The 17,662-nt window shown below is 40.1% G+C and overlaps 1 protein-coding gene and 1 pseudogene across 5 annotated transcripts in view; both read right to left on the bottom strand.

Moving 5' to 3' along the window:
• Positions 1-17,662, bottom strand: part of ILRUN (inflammation and lipid regulator with UBA-like and NBR1-like domains) — a 122,277-nt gene that overhangs the window by 60,344 nt on the left and 44,271 nt on the right. The window lies entirely within an intron of this gene.
• Positions 1,462-14,520, bottom strand: LOC137232091 (lysosomal-associated transmembrane protein 4B-like; annotated as a pseudogene).

The raw sequence follows: 17,662 nt of genomic DNA, 5'->3' as shown, positions 1-17,662 counted from the left end.
AACTGGACAGGTACATATAAAAGTATGAGATTAGAACACTCCCTAACACCATACACAAAAATAAGCTCAAAATGGATTAAAGACCTAAATGTAAGGCCAGAAACTATCAAACTCTTAGAGGAAAACATAGGCAGCACACTCTATGACATAAATCACAGCAAGATCCTTTTTGACCCACCTCCTAGAGAAATGGAAAATTAAAAAAAATAAACAAATGGGACCTAATGAAACTTAAAAGCTTTTGCACAGCAAAGGAAACCATAAACAAGACAAAAAGACAACCCTCAGAATGGGAGAAAATATTTGGAAATGAAGCAACTGACAAAGGATTAATCTCCAAAATTTACAAGCAGCTCATGCAGCTCAATAACAAAAAAACAAACAACCCAATCCAAAAATGGGCAGAAGACCTAAATGGACATTTCTCCAAAGAAGATATACAGATTGCCAACAAACACATGAAAGAATGCTCAACATCATTAATCATTAGAGAAATGCAAATCAGAACTACAATGAGATATCATCTCACACCAGTCAGAATGGACATCAAAAAATCTAGAAATAAATGCTGGAGAGGGTGTGGAGAAAAGGGAACACTCTTGCACTGCTGGTGGGAATGTGAATTGGTACAGCCACTATGGAGATACAGTATGGAGTTTCCTTAAAAAACTACAAATAGAACTACCATATGACCCAGCAATCCCACTACTGGGCATATACCCTGAGAAAACCACAAATTCAAAGAGTCATGTACCAAAATGTTCATTGCAGCTCTATTTACAATAGCCAGGAGATGGAAGCAACCTAAGTGTCCACCAACAGATGAATGGATAAAGAAGATGTGGCACATATATAAAATGGAATATTACTCAGCCATAAAAAGAAACGAAATTGAATTATTTGTAGTGAGGTGGATGGACCTAGAGTCTGTCATACAGAGTGAAGTAAGTCAGAAAGAAAGAGACAAATACCGTATGCTAACACATATATATGGAATGTAAGGAAAAAAATGTCATGAAGAACGTAGGGGTAAGACAGGAATAAAGACACAGACCTACTAGAGAATGGACCTGAGGATATGGGGAGGGGGAAGAGTAAGCTGTGACAAAGTGAGAGAGTGGCATGGACATATATACACTACCAAACGTAAAATAGATAGCTAGTGGGAAGCAGCTGCATAGCACAGGGAGATCAGCTCAGTGCTTTGTGACCACCTAGAGGGGTGGGATAGGGAGTGTGGGAGGGAGAGAGACGCAAGAGGGAAGAGATATGGGAACATATGTATATGTATAACTGATTCACTTTGTTATAAAGCAAAAACGAACACACCACTGTAAAGCAATTATACTCCAATCAACATGTTAAAAAAAAAATCAAAGAAGCGCAGGAAGTTTTATGTGTTTATGTTTCACTATGATAGGGATATACTCTCTACGTAACGAAATACTTTTTAACTAGATTCTACCTAAGCTATAGCCCTTACCAATGCATACACACACAAAAGTTAAGAATTATATATATATTTTTTTCTTGGATGTGGGCAAATCTCACTTTAATTCCAAATGGCTTCATTTACAGCACATTCAATAATGAACAAGCAGGAGAGGTGTGACTTTTGAACATATGAATATATAAAAGTCCCTTGAAATTCAGGTAGTCAAGATAAGGGCATTTCACAAGGAAAGCACCCCCGCCACCTCCCATTTTTCTGAAGACTGTTTTACACTCATTTTAAAAGATGATGAGATATACTCAGAAGTTCAAAGTAGTAGGATGTGCCTTGCAGGGAGAGAAGAAAACCTTTTTTCAGATTGTTGGGTAAATACATATCAGCAATTCCACTAGACAAAGGTTGATGGATGTCCTCCCTGAGTCAGGCTAGGGCAGAACACTTAGTGAAAGGGGGCTCTGAGTAGGGATGGGAAACTGGGAGAAAGGGAGAACCAGATACCACACAGTACCAACCAACCAGTTCCCCTCTAACACGCCATGCCGTGACCCCAGACATGGGTGTACAAGAGCAGCCACCGGGGTGGCGACTGACTGTCCTCACTGCCAGGAATCGACAAAGGGCTTCAATTTGGCCCATGGACAAAATCCTTGACCAGCAAACTCAAATTGTCACTGAATTTAAATCATAAAGGATCTAAGGAAATACTTGTTTTATGTATATGTATATATGGACTACTTACACGATTAACATTCCTCTTCCCCTAAGGTTAGTTCTATAAACTGGAATGGCCTAAGCATCATATAATTTTGATTTTATTTTACGTGTTCAAAAGAGAAAGGAGGGAACGGAGAGAAAAGTGTCATAAATTCTTCAACTCTGGGGCTCAGCACGTACAACAGCCTCCTCAGACAAAAGGTTCATCCGGATTGTTGGGTAGTTTCAATGCTGAGCGAAGACTAGGGGAGCCCACCGCAACCCCCACAGAAAGAATTCTACAGTTACTCTACCACGGTGCTCTAGCTAAAGTATAGGTTTCAAACTACAGAGAGTTTCAACTTAACATCTAAAATTTTAAACTGTAGCATTTCAGCAACAAATAAGCTCAGAAGCTCATCTCAGAAGTAAAATTAAAGACCTATTGCCCTGATGTATGAAAGTCAAGCTGTCACTCTCAGCTACACCCTACTTCCAGGCTTAGGCAGACACATAAGGTGGTGGCGGCTCCTTGGCGGTGCCATTCACAGTGGCATCGTCGTACGGGGGTGCATAGCACCGTAGTGTCATTGCTGGTAACAGAGGCCAGGACATCGGAGGAGTTCCTGCCACTGATGAATCGGTAGCAGTTCCAAACACAGCTAATCAAGTACCCCTTAAAAGTAAAGATAATGCTGATAAACAGAATAATAATAAAGACCAAACAAGGTAGGAGTCACTGACATGCTATCACCTTCGTAAAGAAAATCAGGAGGCAGCTGTCATATGTATTCCTGGATGGAGTCTGGATAAACAAGCACAATGACTGCAACCAAGGTGTTCAGGGAAAAATCAAAGACCTGGTAACAGGAGAATGGGATGATCCAGGCCACGTGTTGCCTGTATCCTCCATAAGTAGCCACTGCACAGATCAGGATCATGAGAAGAGAAATTGCAATAGCAGTGCACATGCTGGCAACATCCATGAACTCAAAGTCACCTCCGAGTTCAAAACTTGAAAAGTGATACTGATCTGGATCAGCCAGGGCGCTCAACAGAAGCAGCAGTACCACGGCATTGATGATCAGGTACCAGACGCCAAGCAGGATGGTGCCGGTGCAGACATGGCAGCACAGGCAGCAGCTGTTGGAGTAGAACTGCGTCCAGGGTGCCACCATCTTCATCACTCAGGCCGCTGGCACAGCAGTGCGAGCACGCACCCAAGTTTGCGGGAGCTTCAGCCGCATTGGACCGAGCCCGCCGCGTGGCTGCTGCCGGCTCCTCAGCCACTCCTGCTTGCGCTCCCAGCCCCGCTCGCTGCCCGCCAGCCCTTGCTCCACGACTCCCCCGAGAGATACGAGCAGTTGCCTCCAAGAATTATATTTTTTAAAAAAGCAATTATGCCTAAGTATTTATTTTTTAAATGCTCAGTGGTTTTACAACTATTTTCTGTTTAACAATAAGTACATGGATATTAATAAAGAATTAAATTTGGTTAAAAATTTTTAAGGAACTGTCGATCCTTAAATTCAGAATCCTTGGAACCTAACATTCCAGATCAAAGACATTTCCGTTATCAAAACGGCTCTGGCTACCATAAGAAAAAAGATGCTGCTTTGAAATTATATTTTTGCACTTCCACTAAACCCTCAGATATATATTTGGTCTACTGAGAAATAATACAATTAATTATAAAGGAAACAGTGTTAGCACAAACAGTTCACATTAAAACTACTCACATTACAATTTTCAAGTAGTTAAAATATTTGACGCTTCGTACCTAGACATGCAAATATTTTATTTACTACACTTTAAAGATCTATCACTGTTTCACCTGATCTCTTGATTTCGATGCTTCATAGAGGTTCAGGACCCACATGACTGCATTTTAGAGATTAATCTGAACAGTAGAGCCACTTCACACTGCCTGTGACTCCTGAGGAACTACCTGGACACGACCACCAAACAAATGACCACTTGGTGTCAGTACAACCAACTGGATTGTACAAACCTGCAGGCTTCCTTCTCTGAAGCCAAAATAGCCCATCGCCTTTTAAACTTAATGTAGACCTTATAAGGTAAAGATATTTAAGGATTTCGGATCTCATTTACATATTGAAATGTCCCTTCTAAAAACACTTCCCATACAAATCACAATCAGCTTAGGATAGCATTCTTTAAATCAAAAAAGAAATCTCTTATTTTCAAGGGGTACTCCTATTTCTGATACTGGAGGGAACTAGAGATCAAAACTGAAACAGAGTATCTTTTTTTTTTTAAAGAGATAAAGAATTTTTTTAAATTTTCTTTTTACACAGCAGGTTCTTATTAGTCATCCATTTTACACATATCTATGTATACATATCAATCCCAATCTCCAAATTCATCCCACCACTCCCCCACCACCACGTTTCCCCCTTGGTGTCCATATGTTTGTTCTCTACATCTGTGTCTCAATTTCTGCCCAGCAAACCAGTTCATCTGTACCATTTTTCTAGGTTCCACATAAATGCGTTAATATACGATATTGGTTTTCCTCTTTGTGACTTCACTCTGTATGACAGTCTCTAGATTCATCCACATCTCTACAAATGACCCAAGTTCGTTCCCTTTTATGGCTAATACTCCATTGTATGTATGTACCATATCTTCTTTAACCATTTGTCTGTTGAGGGGCATTTAGGTTGCTTCCATGACCTGGCTATTGTAAACAGTGCTGCAATGAACACTAGGGTGTATGTGTCTTTTTGAATTATGGTTTTCTCTGGGTATATGCCCAGTAGTGGGATTGGTGAGTCATATGGTAATTCTATTTTTAGTTTCTTAAGGAACCTCCATACTGTTCTCCATAGTGGCTATATCAATTTACATTCCCACCAACAGTGCAAGAGGGTTCCCTTTTCTCCACACCCTCTCCAACATTTGTTGTTTGTACATTTTTTGATGATGCCCATTCTAACTGCTGTGAGGTGATACTTCATTGTAGTTTTGATTTGCATTTCTCTAATAATTAGTGATGTTGAGCAGCTTTTCATGTGCTTCTTGGCCATCTCTATGTCTTCTTGGAGAAATGTCTATTTTGATCTTCTGCCCATTTTTGGATTAGCTGGTTTGTTTAATATTGAGCTGCACGAGCTGTTTATATATTTTGGAGATTAATCCTTTGTCCGTTGATTCGCTTACAAATATTTTCTCCCATTCTCAGGGTTGTCTTTTCGTCTTGTTTGTAGCTTCTTTTGCTTTGCAAAAGCTTTTAAGTTTCATTAGGTCCCATTTGTTTTTTTTTTCCATTAATCTAGGAGGTGGATCAAAAGAGATCTTGCTGTCATTTATGTCAGAGAGTGTTCTTCCTATGTTTTCCTCTAAGAGTTTTAAAGTGTCTGGTCTTACATTTAGGTCTCTAATCCATTTTGAGTTTACTTTTGTGTATGGTGTTAAGGAGTGTTCTAACTTCATTTTTACATGTAGCTGTGCAGTTTCCCCAGCACCGCTTACTGAAGAGACTGTCTTTACTCCATTGTATATCTTTGCCTCCTTTGTCATAGTTGACCATAGGTGTGTGGGTTTATCTCTGGGCTTTCTATCCTGTTCCACTGATGTATTTTTCTGTGCCAGTACCGTATTGTCTTGATTACTGTAGCTCTGTAGTATAGTCTGAAGTCAGGGAGTCTAATTCCTCCAGCTCCGTTTTTTTTCCCTCAAGACTGCTTTGGCTACTCTGGGTCTTTTGTGTCTCCATACAAATTTTAAGATTTTTTGTTCTAGTTCTGTAAAAGATACCATTGGTAATTTGACAGGGATTGCACTGAATCTGTAGACTGCTTTGGGTAGTATAGTCATTTTCACAATATTGATCCTTCCAAACCAAGAACATGGTATATCTCTCCATCTGTTGGTATCATCTTTAATTTCTTTCATCAGGGTCTTATAGTTTTCTGCATACAGGTCTTTTGTCTCCTTAGGTAGGTTTATTCCTAGGTATTATATTCTTTTTGTTGCAATGGTAAATGGGAGTGTTTCCTTAACTTCTCTTTCAGATTTTTCATCATTAGTGTATAGGAATGCAAGAGATTTCTGTGAATTAATTTTGTATCCTGCAACTATACCAAATTCATTGATTAGCTCTGTTTTCTGGTGGCATCTTTAGGATTCTCTATGTATAGTATCATGTCATCTGCAAAGAGTGACAGTTTTACCTCTTCTTTTCCAATTTGTATTCCTTTTATTTCTTTTTCTTCTCTGATTGCCAAGGCTAGGACTTCCAAAAGTATGTTGAATAACAGTGGTAAGAGTGGACATCCTTGTCTTGTTCCTGATTGTAGAGGAAATACTTTCAGTTTTTCACCATTGAGAATGATGTTTGCTGTGGGTTTGTCATATATGGCCTTTATTATGTTGAGGTAGGTTCCCTCTATGCCCACTTTCTGGAGAGTTTTTATCATAAATGGGTGTTGAAGTCTGTCAAAAGTTTTTCTGCATCTACTGAGATTACCATATGTTTATTCTTCTTCAATTTGTTAATATGATGTATCACATTGATTGATCTGCGTATACTGAAGAACGCTTGCATCCCTGGGATAAATCCCACTTGATCATGGTGTATGATCCTTTTAATGTGTTGCTGGATTCTATTTGCTAGTATTTTGTTGAGGATTTTTTTTTTTTTTTTTTTTTGCAGTACGCGGGCCTCTCACTGTTGTGGCCTCTCCCTTTGCGAAGCACAGGCTCCGGATGTGCAGGCTGCGTGGCCATGGCTCACGGGCCCAGCCGCTCCGCGGCATGTGGGATCTTCCCGGACCAGGGCACAAACCCGTATCCCCTGCATCGGCAGGCGGACTCTCAACCACTGCGCCACCAGGGAAGCCCTTGTTGAGGACTTTTCCATCTATATTCATCAGTGATATTGGTCTGTAATTTTCCTTTTTTGTAGTATGTTTGTCTGGTTTTGGTATCAGGGTGATGGTGGCCTCATAGAATGAGTTTGGGAGTGTTCCTTCCTCTGCAATGCTTTGGAAGCGTTTGAGAAGGATGGGTGTTAGCTCTTCTCTAAATGTTTGATAGAATTCACCTCTGAAGCCATCTGGTCCTGGAGTTTTGTTTGTTGGAAGTTTTTTTTTTTTTTTTTTTTTTTGGGCAGTACACGGGCCTCACTGCTGCGGTCTCTCCCGCTGCAGAGCACAGGCTCCGGTCGCACAGGCTCAGTGGCCATGGCTCATGGGCCCAGTCGCTCCACAGCATGTGGGATCTTCCTGGACCAGGGCATGAACCCATGTCCCCTGCATCAGCAGGCAGACTCTCAACCACTGCACCAACAGGAAAGCCCTGTTGGAAGATTTTTAATCACAGTTTCAATTTCATTACTTGTGACTGGTCTGTTCATATTTTCTATTTCTTCCTGGTTCAGTCTTGGAAGGTTATATCTTTCTAAGAATTTGTCCATTTCTTCCAGGTTGTCCATTTTATTGCCATAGAGTTGTTGTAGTTGTCTCTTAGGATGCTTTGTATTTCTGTGGTGTCTGTTGTAACTTCTCCTTTTTCATTTCTAATTTTATTGATTTGAGTCCTCTCCCTCTTTTCCTTGATGAGTCTGGCTAATGGTTTATCAATTTTGTTTATCTTCCCAAAGAACTAACTTTTACTTTTATTGATCTTTGCTACTGTTTTCTTTGTTTCTATTTCAGTTATTTCTGCTCTGATCTTTATGATTTCTTTCCTTCTGCTAACTTTGTGCTTTGTTTGTTCTTCTTTCTCTAGTTCCTTTAGGTGTAAGGTTAGATTATTTATTTGAGATTTTTCTTGTTTCTTCAGGTAGGCTTGTATTGCTATAAACTTCCCTCTTAGAACTGCTTTTGCTGCATCCCATAGGTTTTGGACTGTCGTGTTTTCATTGTCGTTTGTCTCTAGGTATTTTTTGATTTCCTATTTGATTTCTTCAGTGGTCTCTTGGTTATTTAGTAAGATATTGTTTAGCCTCCATGTGTCTGTGTTTTTTAGGGTTTTTTTCCCTGTAATTGATTTGTAATCTCACAGCATTGTGGTCAGAAATTTTATACGATTTCAATTTTCTTAAATTTACTGAGGCTTGATTTGTGACCCAAGATGCGATCTATCCTGGAGAATGTTCTGTGCGCACTCCAGAAGAAAGTGTAATCTGCTGTTTTGGGATGGAATGTCCTAGAAATATCAATTAAATCTATCTGGTCTACTGGGTCATTTAAAGCTTGTGTTTCCATATTAATTTTCTGTTTGGATGATCTGTGCATTGGTGTAAGTGAGGTGTTAAAGTCTCCCATTATTATTATGTTACTGTCCATTTCTTCTTTTATAGCTGTTAGCAGTTGCCTTATGTATTGAGGTGCTCCTATGTTGGGTGCATATATATTTATAATTGTTTTATCTTCTTCTTGGATTGATCCCTTGATCATTATGTAGTGTCCTTCCTTGTCTCTTGTAATATTCTTTACTTTAATGTCTATTTTATCAGAGATGAGTATTGCTACTCCAGCTTTCTTTTGATTTCCATTTGCATGGAACATCTTTTTCCATCCCCTCACTTTCAGTCTGTATGTGTCCCTAGGTCTGAAGTGGGTCTCTTGTAGACAGCATATATATGCGTCCATTCAGCGAGCCTGTGTCTTTTAGTTGGAGCATTTAATCCATTCACGTTTAAGGTAACTATCGATATGTATGTTCCTATGACCATTTTCTTTATTCTTTTGGAGGTTTTTTTGTAGGTCCTTTTCTTCTCTTGTGTTTCCCACTTAGAGAAGTTCCTTTAGCATTTGCTGTAGAGCTGGTTTGGTGGTGGTGAATTCTCTTAGCTTCTGACTTCTCATCAAATCTGAATGAGATCCTTGCTGGGAAGGGTAATCTTGGTTGTAGGTTCATCACTTTAAATATGTCATGCCACTCCCTTCTGGCTTGTAGAGTTTCTGCTGAGGAATCAGCTGTTTACCTCATGGGAGTTCTCTTGTATGTTATTTGTTGTTCTTCCCTTACTGCTTTCAATCATTTTTGTCTTTAATTTTTGCCAATTTGATTACTATGTGTCTCGGCGTGTGTCCCCTTGGGTTTATCCTGTATGGGACTTTCTGTGCTTCCTGGACTTGGGTGGCTAATTTCTTTCCCATGTTGGGGAAGTTTTTGACTATAATCTCTTCAAATACTTTCTCAGGTCTTTCTCTCTTCTCCTTCTGGGACCCCCTATAATGCAAATGTTGTTGCGTTTAATGTTGTCCCAGAGGTCTCTTAGGCTGTCTTCATTTCTTTTCATTCTTTTTTCTTTATTCTGTTCTGCATCAGTGAATTCCACCATTCTGTCTTCCAGGTCATTTATCTGTTCTTCTGCCTCAGTTATTCTGCTATTGATTCCTTCTAGTGTACTTTTCATTTCAGTTATTGTATTGTTCATTTGTGTTTATTTGTTCTTTAATTCTTCTAAGTCTTTGCTAAACATTTCTTGCATCTTCTCAATCTCTGCCTCCATTCTTTTTCTGAGGTCCTGGATTATCTTCACTATCATTATTCTGAATTCTTTTTTTGGAAGGTTGCCTATCTCTACTTCATTTAGTTGTTTTTCTGGGGTTTTATCTTGTTCCTTCATCTGGTACACAGCCCTGTGCCTTTTCATCTTGTCTATTTTTCTGTGAATGTGGTTTTTGTTCCACAGGCTGTTGCTAAATGATACACATGTCTAGGGGGCTAGAATGGCACCATGTTGGCTGACTGCTCTAATCTGGCTTGTGGCTGCTGCTGCTGGTGGTTTTCCTTCCTTCCTTCCTCCCTCCCTTCCTTTTTCAGAGAGTATCTTATTGAGGATCTTCTAGAACCAAATGAAGCAGGGTTTTTGAGTGCAACATAAAAGAGAGACATTCTAAAGGTGGGGTCAGTAGGCAAAAGGGCAAGAGAGCTGGCAGAGATGCCAAGTAGAACAGCATCTAAACAGAAGACACCTGTGTAGAGTCTAGAGGACATCTATGAAACCAGAGCTTCTTTTACAACATCATCAGTTAAAACACTGGAGAAGAATGAGGAGGAGCAGTCCCACACTACCTGGTTAAGGTGGACATTCCATAAACTGGAGAAGCTGAAAGAGGAACTTACAAAGGTTTAAAGAAATAAACTGTGTGGTTTACATAGAGCAACCATTAAGTTTCCTAACCTGTGGGACTATATCATATAGTATGATTTGGGAGCTTAATAAGGGAAGTTCCATTTCTAACCTCTGAGAAAACTAAATGAATATAAGTATTTAATCTACATGTGAATTGTCCCTAAGGAACCACGTGAAGCCATTTAACAAGAAGAGCTATTTCAAGTGGAAGAAACCCTCATCAGCATGTGATAACCAGAGTATCACGTGACCTCAGTGCCTACTTCACAACTAGAACCCCTCTGCTTTAGAAGGAACCATCAAGTGCAGGGGTACAGCTCTCCTGTGGAACTTTGGGTTTTTTTGGGTTTTTTCTTTTGGGTGGTTTTTTTTTTTTGGCTGTATCGTGCAGCATGTGGGACCTTAGTTCCCCAACCAGGGACTGAACCAGCACCCCTTGCATTTGGGAGCATGGAGTCTTAACCACTGGACCGCTAGGGAAGTCCGTCTCCTGTGGAACTTTGAAAGACGGTACTCTACTAGGAAGAGGGGAGGCATGTTTGTACCAAGGCTAAAATGGTGACAAGCACCCATGCTGCTTACTCCTTTCCAAGAGTTAAGTGTCCTACAGGAACTGTATATCTCCTGGAAAGCAGGAACTCCTTGGGGAACACCGGTATTTACTCAACCACCTAAGAGTCACCTTGCCAATCTCAGCCTGACCCTCATTCCCACTCACTCCGGAAATGGAGAGGACTTGTGGACCATATACCCCAGTCTCCCTAAACTCTGCCAAGTACCAACAACCTGGAGCCAAAGTTTCCCCGTAAACCTAATATAGTAGTGTCCAATGGCAAAGATCATAAAACTACTTTTGTTCATTTATAACTATAATTTATAGCTAATTTATAACTTTCACTGAAACTTAGACAAGTCATTAATTATCTCTGGTCTTCAGTTTCCCCACCCATAAAGTGCAGCTAATATTTCCCATATAATTTATATGAAAAAGCCCAGTACAATGCCTGACATAAAGTAGGCATTAGATAACAGGTTGTTTTTATCTAAGAAGCAAAAGTTTGTAGAAAGAAGATAAAATAAAATGTTTGAGCTTGAAAATAATTCTGCCAAGAATCAAATACTTAGTGGTACTCAACCAAGGGCGTTAGAAATGTGTGTGGTGGGAGAGGAGGGGTGGCTCTAAAGATGAACATGGTATTTAGTGAGAGGGCCAAGGGTCTTATAAATATGCCCCACATAAACAAGAACTGTCCACACAATATGCCAATAGCACACTCCTGTTGAGAGACTGAAAGAGTACAACCAATCTAAAATGAGGGAAGAAGACCCACTTTGTAAATTATTAAATATGGCAAGAATTCCTTTTAGGAAGAGAAATGAGCTCAAACAACGTAAGTATTATTATAAAAATAAGGAGAATGGATTCTTTCTAGAAAAGACCATTAAAGACTCAAGAAGAGACCACCTAACCAAAACCAAAACCAAACAAACAAAGCAAGCTTTGTTGTTAAAACAGAAAGATGAGGGACTTCCCCGGCAGTCCAGTGGTTAAGATGTCACCTTCCAATGCAGGGGATGCAGGTTCAATCCCTGATCAGCGAGCTAAGATCCCACATGCCTCTTGGCCAAAAAACCAAGACATAAAACAGAAGCAATATTGTAACAAATTCAATGAAGACTTAAAAAAAAAAAGGTCCACATCAAAAAAAAAAAACCTTAAAAAAAAAAAAGCAGAAAGATAAGACATAGAGAAGTTACCTAACTTGTCCAAGTTTGTGCCCAGGCAATGTAGTCCTACATTCCAAACGCCTACCACTACACTATACTCAATGCACTAGCAAGCTAAGAGTGAGCAGAAAAACTGAAAGAGCCATTCATGCCAAGGTTAACATAGCAGCTTATTTTTTTCACATGTTCACAGCTGTAGTTTTATGTATATTATGTATATTTCACTTTCTGCCAGTCATTTAACAGTTCTGCTATCATGACATGTTTTATAATCAACATTAAACTGAATTCAATGGAATACAGTAGCCTGTAAATGGAATTAAATTCTTTATTAGAGTAGATGGGGTTTGCAAACTATACTCCACACAGCCCTGGAGGTCACCTCAGACAGAAGGCAGGGAAACACGGGCCAAGGAGGCTCCCAAATCAACAAAGCCAGTTTCAGTTTTATCTTTTCTCTTTTTTGGAGGAGGCATTCACATATACTTTTATCAAGAAAAGGGTTCCACTGATCAAGAAAAATGCTTGAAAACCATGGAATCAGATGAACTATTAAGATCCCTTGTAGGTATTAGATTTCAAAGTCCTGAAAAACAACTCACAGACTATATGACCAAGAAAGGCTTTGAAGTTTTTACTGCCTTCAGAGCTAGTATATTTATACTCTACCTACTTATAGAATTTGAGAGGGATGTTAAAAGTATAAATTTTAATGTCACATATAGTGATAATTATTTTTAATTTAACAATAAAACACACGCACAAAATAAGACTAGAGCTCTCAAGCATGGGAGAACACTATGAAGCAGTATCTTTGCATCAAAGAAATTTTTTTTAAAGTCATGTATGTTGTCTTCCTCCTCCTTTAAAAACACTGACATGCATTTTAAAATTTGAGTAGCCACTCTCCACTTGGCTCAGCTTTTTCAAGAGTTACAAAGATAAATGAGACATGTATCACCTTACATTTTAAAATCGATATTAGACATTCATCAAATTAACTGGGCAGAAAGAGGTGAAGTGCCAAAGAGAGGCAAAGGAAAGGGAAAGAGATTATGAAATGGAGCTCAGCAATGGGAGAAACCATTTGCAAGTAAGAAGATTCTCAAGAGAGGTGGCCTGAGAAGAGGGGAGAAATAATCTCTCTGCATTCTGATATATGATTGTTACATGATGTTGATTCTGTATTCAACAGATAGTTCACTGTCTAGTAGGAGAAAAGGATAAGTAAACAAACACCTAAAACACAATGTGTTAACTAAAATAACAAGCGTGTGCATAATATAAGTGAAAAGGGAAGTAGGTATTTCCTTCGGGTAGAGGGGTAAGAAGGGGGGAGGAGGGAAGGAGGAAAGGTGAGTTCACCAGGGTGCTGAGGATGAGCAGGGGTTTGTTGTAAAGAAAAAGGTATTTCAGGCAATAGGAACAACATGAGCAAGGGCATGAAGAAGTGAAATCATGTGGTGTCTTTGGGGACTGGCTGTGGAGAGTAAAGAGGTGACTAAGGATGAAAGTGAAAATGAGACCAGACCAGATCATGAGGAGCTTTTTTTTTTTTTGCGGTATGCGGGCCTCTCACTGTTGTGGCCTCTCCCGCTGCAGAGCACAGGCTCTGGATGCACAGGCTCAGCAGCCATGGCTCACGGGCCTAGCCGCTCCACGGCATGTGGGATCTTCCCGGACCGGGGCACGAACCCATGTCCCCTGCATCGGCAGGCGGACTCTCAATCACTGCACCAACAGGGAAGCCCCATGAGGAGCTTTAAGCCCTGTGCCAAGGAGTTTGGCTCCATTACAGGAGGCACAAAGGTTTTCAGCAAAGAATGATGTTACAAAGGATGACACTAAATATTATAATTTTTTCAGTCAGAGAAATACTTCAAGTTTCCACTGGCTGCAAAAACATATATGAGAAAATTAATTCCAGGACTCCTTTAAATAACTCCAAAGGTCCCACTGGCCATGAGTCCCCAGTTAAGAGCTCCCTGAGGACAGGAACTCTTTTTTAATTTATTTTTCTCTGGATCTCTAAGACATAGGATATAGAGAAACAAATAGGAATTGGTCTGTGATTAAGGATGATAAGACAGAACAAAAGATGACTCAAGCTTCTGGCCTGATCATCTCAGTGGGATGACAATTACAAGAATGTAAGTTTTGCCTAGGAGATACTAAAATACAAAACTCTACAGAATATCCAGAGGTTCTGTCCACAAGCACTTAAATACAGGTTTGAAACTCCAAGGAGTCTGCACCACAGATATGACTTCGAGTACCATGTATGCCGTACTGGTGACAGATGAAGCCAGGTGGGTGGATGAGGTCACAGAGCATAAACAGGGCCCAGCTCACAATCTAAGACAGGCATACGTTGGAGACAGAGCTGGTTCGGTTCCAGATCAATGCAATACAGTGAATACTGCCATAAAGCGAGTCACATGAACTTTTTGTTTTCCCAGTGCATTACGTTTACTGTACACTGTAGTCTAAGTGTGCAACAGCATTATGTCTAAGAAAACAATGCACATATCTTAATTAAAAATTCCTTTATTGGCAAAAACCGCTAACCATCATCTGAGCCTTTAGCAAGTTGTAATCGTTTTTGCTGGTGGAAGGTCTTGCCTCCATGTTGATGGCTACAGACTGATCAGCTTGGGAGTTGCTGAAGGCTGGGGCAGCTTAAAGTAAGAGAACAATGAAGTTTGCTGCCTTGACTGACTCTTCCTTTTACGATCAGTTTCTCTGTAGCATACAATGCTGTTTGATAGCATTTTGCCCAAAGATGAAACTCTTTCAAATTGGGAGTCAGTCCTTTCAAACCCTGCCATTCCTTTATCAACTAAGTTTATGTAATATTCTAAGTCCTTTGTTGTTATTTCAACAATCTTCACAGCATCTTCACCAGGACTAGATACCATCTCAAGGAGCCACTTTCTTTGCTTGTCATAAAAAGTTAACTCCTCATCGGTTAAAGTTTTATCCTGAGATTGCAGCCATTCAGTCACATCTTCAGGCTCCGCTTCTAATTCTCTCGCTACATCCACCACATCTGCAGTTACTTCCTCCGCTGAAGTCTCGAACCCCTCCAAAGTCATCCACGAGGGTTACAGTCAGCTTCTTCCAAACTCCTCTTAATGCTGATATTTTGACCTCCTCCCATGAATCACAAATGTTCTTAATGGCATCTAGAATGGTGAGTCCTTTCCAGAAGGACTTACTTTGCCCAGATGCATCAGAGGATTCACTATAGCCTCACAAAATGTATTTCTGGGCTTCCCTGGTGGCGCAGTGGTTGAGAATCTGCCTACCAATACAGGGGACACGGGTTCGAGCCCTGGTCTGGGAAGATCCCACATGCTGCGGAGCAACTAGGCCCGTGAGCCACAACTACTGAGCCTGCGCATCTGGAGCTTGTGCTCCGCAACAAGAGAGGCCGCGACAGTGAGAGGACAGCGCACCGCGATGACGAGTGGCCCCGGCTCGCCGCAACTGGAGAAAGCCCTCGCACAGAAACGAAGACCCAACACAGCCAAAAATAAATAAATTAATTAAATAAAAGAGAAGGGGAGAGTGTACAGGGTAGGAGAAAGACAGAGAAGAACACTCAAGTTGTAATTTAAAATAATTATTTTAAAAAAATAAAATAAAATAAAATGTATTTCTTAAAGAACAAGACTTGAAAGTAGAAATGACTCTTTGATCTATGGCTACAGAACGGATGTTGTGTTGGCAGACATGAAAATCTCGTTGCATATCTCCATCAGAGCTCTTGGGTGACCAGGAGCACCGTCGATGAGTAGTAACATTTTGAAAGGAATCTTTTTTTCTGAGCAGTAAGTCTCAACAGTGGGCTTGAAATGGTCAGTGAAGCATGTTGCAAACAGATGTACAGTCATCCAGGCTTTGTTGTTTCATTTACAGAGCACAGGCAGAGCAGATTGAGCATAATTTTTAAGGGCCCTAGAGTTTTCAGAATGGTAAATGATCACTGGCTTCACCGTAAAGCCACCAGCTGCATTAGCCCCTAACAAGAAAGCCTGTCCTTTGGAGCCAGGCACTGACTTCTCCTCCTTAGCTATGAAAGTCCTAGATGGCATCTTCTCCCAATATAAGGCTGTCTTGTCTACATTGAAAATCTCTTGTTTAGTGTAGCCCACCTTCATGAATTATCTTAGCTGAATCTTCTGGATAACTTGCTGCAGCTTCTACATCAGCACTTGCTCCTTCACCTTGCACTTTTATGTTATGGAGAGGACTTCTTTCCTTAAACTGCAAGAACCAACCGCTGCTAGCTTTAAACTTTTCTTCTGCAGCTTCTTCACCTCTCTCAGCCTTCACAGAGTTGAAGAGAGTCAGGGCCTTGCTCTGGATTAGGCTTTGGCTTGAGGGAATGTTGTGGCTGATGTGATCTTCTATCCAGACCACTCAAACTTTCTCCATATCAGCGGTAAGGCTGTTTCACTTTTCTTATGATTCGTGTGTTCACTGGAGTAGCACTTTTCATTTCCTTGAAGAACTTTTCCTCTGCTTTCACAACTTAGCTGTTTGGTACAAGCGACCTAGCTTCTGGCCTATCTTGTTTTTTGACATGCCTTCCTCACTAAGCTTAATCATTTCTAGTTTTTAAAGTGAGAGATGTGTGACTCTTCCTTTCCCTTGAACACTTAGAGGCCATTGTAGAGTTATCAACCGACCTAATTTCAATACTGTTGTGTCTTGGGGAATAGGGAGGTCCAAGGAGAGGAAACGAGATGGAGGAATGGCTAATTGGTGGAATGGTCAGAACACACACATTTACCAATTAAGTTCACAGTCTTATGTGGGCACAGTTTGTGGCATCCCAAAACAATTACAATAGAAACATCAGAGATTGCTGATCACAGGTCACCATAACAAATATAATAATAATGAAAAAATTTGAAATATTGTGAGAATTACCAAAATGTGACACAGAGACACAAAGTGTGCAAATGCTGTTGGAAAAACGGTGCCAGCAGACTTGCTCAACGAAAGGTTGTCACGAATCTTCAATTTGTAAAAAACAAAATTATCTGTAAAGCACAATAAAGTGAACGTCAATAAATCAAGGTATGTCTGTAGTCCCATGGCAAAAATGAGACTAGACAAAGAACATTCAGAGAAGAAACAAGAGAGGTACCACGTGAGTCTAAGAAGGTACACACTTCAAAAAACATTTAGAGTTCGGTGCCAAATGATAGAGGGTCAGTTAGTATGAAGACTGGAAAGTGGCTACTGGATTTGGAAACTGGGTAGTTGCTGATAAACATCACTGGAGTGGGTAAAGGACTGACTAGTTTGAAAAATAAAAGTAAATGGGAAAAAGAGACAATGAGTGTAAATCACTCTGTCCAAAAAGTATGGCAGTAAAAAGAAGGAGTGAGAGGTACTAGCATCTTGACAGGTCATCAGGTGCAGAGAAGTATGCACATTTTGTGCATTATCTTTTTTTATACAACTTCTGTCTAGAGACTGTGAGAACAGGGACTGCCTTCAGTATTCTTACAGCACCTACTAGATTATATAATAAAAATAGCAGCACTACTAAATCATTGTTTAGAACGCAATATATATCTCATTACACTTCACTAAATTTTAACTAAATTCCTAGTATAAAAAGGAGACCACTAGACTGAACCAATTAGTCATTAAATTCA

The sequence above is a fragment of the Pseudorca crassidens genome, chromosome 10, assembly GCF_039906515.1.
Source record: "Pseudorca crassidens isolate mPseCra1 chromosome 10, mPseCra1.hap1, whole genome shotgun sequence".
Lineage (NCBI taxonomy): Eukaryota > Metazoa > Chordata > Mammalia > Artiodactyla > Delphinidae > Pseudorca > Pseudorca crassidens.
Note: the sequence above shows the minus strand (reverse complement) of the source record. Positions and strands in the feature narration are given on the sequence as shown.